The 4,569-nt window shown below is 38.0% G+C and overlaps 1 pseudogene; it reads right to left on the bottom strand.

Moving 5' to 3' along the window:
* Positions 1-628: 628 nt before the first annotated feature.
* On the bottom strand, positions 629-1,255 carry LOC110288455 (annotated as a pseudogene).
* Between the last annotated feature and the right edge of the window lie 3,314 nt (positions 1,256-4,569).

Here is a 4,569-nt window from a genome sequence, read left to right as displayed (position 1 = left end):
CCTTAGCGGCTCTGTGGCTCCCGCCTGTCCCAGAAGCTGTCTGCCTGGAGTCATTTTCTTAAAAGATTCAACTTGTGGAAAAAAAAACTTTAATTGCCATTGCATAAAACACCTGTATGAAGTAAAAATTGGTTTTGAGTAACATTAGTAGAGAATATGTCCTAGAAAGTGGAGGTAACTGGATGTAAAAACTCTGGCAGCAGTTTAATAGAACAGTCGCAGATGTCAGCTGAGGCCACATCTAATGGGAACTAAAGCCTTGTCTGTGGGGAATTTTGGATGATGCCTGCAGAAATATTACACTGTGCATAAACCAAATTGTATCATTTTCACAAGTGTCGTAAAGATTCATACAGTCAAAGTTCTCCTCTACATGCACTTCAGTTCCACAGCAAGAGTGGCATAGAACATCTAAGCACAGAAGAGAGCATTCGTGCAAGATACCTAACTCCTTGATATAATAATGCATACACTTCAAAATGATTACACTATCATTACACCTAGGGCTTTCTGCAACTATGAGGTGGTGGTCATGGTCAGCATGGCCCTCAGGATCAGCATCTAGAAAGCAGCCACCACCTCTTGTGTGTCTTCTCTTTTTGCATTTTTTCTTCTTCATTTTTCCTAATCAACTCTGCTGTTGTTGCTGTTTCTTAGCAAAACTGGTAAAAATAAAAATTGTAATCATTGAACATAGCACTCTGGCAATCAAGACGTTTAAAGTCGTCAATCTTCTGGGGCAAAGAAAGCACTGTGCGACATTTAGAACTCTGATTAACAAGGTGGTCACAAATCTTCCTGGCTTGAAGACTTCCACAACTTTCCTGATCAGGTCGTCATAGGAGGTCTGACTTAGGTTTGTTTCAAAGCTAACATAAGAAAGTTCTGGTTCTGGAGTGATGTGAATAGTCCAATATGTTCCATCTGATTTCATTCCATTCATTGAGTAGCTACAAGGATTGAACAGTGTGGCATCAATGACAGAACCTGGCATCAGGTCATGAATTCTACTCTCACGAGTGACATCCTTTGCAGTAACACCATCTTTCATGTAGAACTGGTCCATAACTGTTGGGTCAAGCTCACTCATCAGAATTTCCAGGGTTTGATCTGGCTGACTGATTACTCGGGTCTCTGGGAAATCCAAAGTATACAAGTACCAGCAGTCAGAATTCATGGGTTCCATACAATATGCTGCTCCATTTGGGAAAATTGCATTAAGAAACTCAATTTCTTCCTGGAAATTCCGGTTATGAAACAAATGGATTTAACAGATAGCGACAGAACATTTCACCCTAAAACAAAAGAATACACCTTCTTCTCAGCACCTTATGGTACCTTCTCCAAAACTGACTATATAACTGGTTACAAAACAGACCTGAACAGATACAAGAAGATTGAAATAATACCATGAATCCTATCAGGTCACCTAAGATGGCCTAAGGCTGGTCTTCAATAACAGCAAAAGCTACAGAAAGCCCACATACACATGGAAACTGAACAGTTCTCTACTCAATGACAACTTGGTCAGGGAAGAAATAAAGAAAGAAATTGAAGACTTACTGGAATTTAATGAAAATATTGACACAAATTTATGGGACACAATGAAAGCGTGCTAAGAGGAAACTAAGTGCCCAGGTAAAGAAACTGGAGAGATCTTACACTAACAACTTAATAGCACACCTGAGAGCTCTAGAACAAAAAGAAGCAAACTCACCCAAGAGGAGTAGGCAGGAAATAGTCAAACTCAGGGCAGAAATCAAACAAATAGAAACAAACAAAGAAAACAATACAAAGAATCAACAAAATCAAAAGCTGATTCTTTGAGATAATAAACAAGATAGATAAATTCCTAGCCAAACTAACTAAAGGGCCCAGAGGCAGTATTCAAATTAACAACATCAGAAAAGAAAAGGGAGACATAACAAAAGAAACAAGAAATTCATAAAATCATCAGATCCTACTATAAAAGTCTATACTTGACAAAACTGGAAAATCTAGATGAAATGGATGGTTTTCTAGACAGATGCCACATACCAAAGTTAAATCAAGAGCAGGTAAACTATCTAAACAGGCCCATATCACACAAGGAAATAGAAGAAGTCATTAAAAACTTCCCAACCAATAAAAGTCCAGAGCCAGATGGGTTTAGTGCAGAATTCTACCAAACCTTCAAAGAAGACCTGGTACCAATTTTCATCAAACTATTCCATAAAACAGAAACAGAAGGAACACTACCTAAATCAATCTATGAAGCCACAATTACTTTGATATCTAAATGACACAAGGACCCAACCAAAAAAGAGAACTTCAGACGAATCTCACATATGAATATTGATGCAAAAATACTCAATAAAATTCTTGCAAGCCGAATCCAAGCACACATTAAAACCATCATCCACGATCAAGTAGGCTTCATCCCGGGGAAGCCAGTTTGGTTTAATATACGAAAATTTATTAACATAATTCACTATATAAACAAACTCAAAGAAACAAAATCACATTATCATCTCCTTAGATGCAGAAAGAGTATTTGACATAATACAACACCTCTTCATGTTAAAACTATTAGAGAGATTAGGAATTCAATGCCTATACCTAAGCATAGTAAAAGCAAATTACTGCAAACCAACAGCCAATATCAAATTAAATGGAGACATACTTGAAGCAATCACACTGAAATCTTGGACAAGACAGGGATGCCCACTCCCCCTATATCTTTTCAATAGATATAGTACTCGAAGTGTTAGTTAGAACTACAAGACAGCTCTTAAACTCTCACCTTTCTTACTCTCTCTCCCTCCTTCTCTCTCTCTCTTCCCCCCTCTCTTCATGTGACCATGGTTGGCCTCTCTCCCTCTTTCTACCTTCTTTCTTTCTCCCTGCAATTCTACAATAAAGCTCTAAAACCATAAAAAAAATAAAAAGAACAATAAGACAACTAAAAAAGATCAAGGGGATACAAATTGGTAAAGGAGAAAAAAGTTATCACTGTTTGCAGATGATGTGATAGTATATATAACCAGCCCCCAAAATTCTACCATAGAACTTCTCCAGCTGATAAACAACTTCAGCAAAGTGGCTGGATATAAAATTAACTCAATAAGTAGCCTTCCTTTATTACAAAGATTAAACAGACTGAGAAAGAAATTAGGGAAACAACTCCCTTCATAATAGTCACAAATAATATAAAATATCTTAGGGTAACTCTAACCAAACAAGTGAAAGACCTGTATGACAATAACATCAAGTCTCTCAAGAAAGAAATCAAAGATCTCAGAAAATGGAGAGATCTCCCATGCGCATGGATTGGCAGAATTAACATAGTAAGAATGGTCATCCTAGCAAAGGCATTCTATAGATTCAATGCAATCCACATCAAAATCCCAACACAATTCTTCAAAGACATGGAAAGAACAATTCTCAAATTCATCTGGAAAGGCACAAAAACCTTTTTGTAATAGCAAAACCAATTCTTAACAATAAAAGAACAGTTGCGGGAATCCCCACCCCTGACCTCAAGCTTTACTACAGAGCAATAGTAATAAAAACTGAATTGAAGACCCAGAAATAAAACCACACACTTACAGTCTGTCTTAGTCAGGGTTTCTATTCCTGCACAAACATCATGACCAAGAAGCAAGTTGGGGAGGAAAGGGTTTATTCATCTTACACTTCCACACTGCTGTTCATCACCAAGGAAGTTAGGACTAGAACTCAAGCAGGGCAGGAAGCAGGAGCTGATGCAGAAGTCATGGAAGGATGTTCTTTATTGGCTGGCTTCCCCTGGCTTGCTCAGCCTGCTGTCTTATAGAACCAAGACTACCAGCCCAGAGATAGCACCACCCACAAGGGGACCTCCCCNCTTGATCACTAATTGAGAAAATGCCTTATGGATCTCATGGAGGCACTTCTCCAACTGAAGCTCCTTTCTCTGTGATAAATCCAGCTGTGTCAAGTTGACACAAAACTAGCCAGTACACAGTCACTTGATCTTTGACAAAGATGCCGACTATATACAATGGAAAAAAGAAAGCATCTTTAATAAATGGTACTGGTCTAACTGGCTGTCTATATGTAGAAGAATGAAAATAGACNCATATATGTCACCTTGTACAAAACTCAAGTCCAAGTGGATCAAGGACCTCAATATAAAACCAGATACACTGAATCTAATAGAAGAGAAAGTGGGAAAGAGCCTTGAACTCATTGGCATAGGGGGAAATTTCCTAAACANAACTCCTATGGCTCATGCTCTAAGATCAAGAATTGATAAATGGGACCTCGTGAAACTGGAAAGCTTCTCTAAGGCAAAGGACATAGTCAATAAGACAAATTGGCAATATACAGCTTGGGAAAAAAATCTTCACTAACCCCACATCCGATAGAGAACTAATATCCAAAATATATAAAGAACTCAAGAAGTTAATCAGCAAAAAACAAACAACCCAATCAAAAAATGGGGTATAGAACTAAATCAAGAATTCACAACCAAAGAATCTCAAGTGGCTGAGAAGCTCCTAAAGNAATGTTCAAAGTCCTTAGTGATCAGAGAAATGCAAATCAAAA

Source organism: Mus caroli, unplaced genomic scaffold, assembly GCF_900094665.2.
Source record: "Mus caroli unplaced genomic scaffold, CAROLI_EIJ_v1.1 scaffold_22007_1, whole genome shotgun sequence".
Taxonomy (NCBI): domain Eukaryota; kingdom Metazoa; phylum Chordata; class Mammalia; order Rodentia; family Muridae; genus Mus; species Mus caroli.
This window is presented reverse-complemented; position numbering and strand designations above follow the sequence as displayed.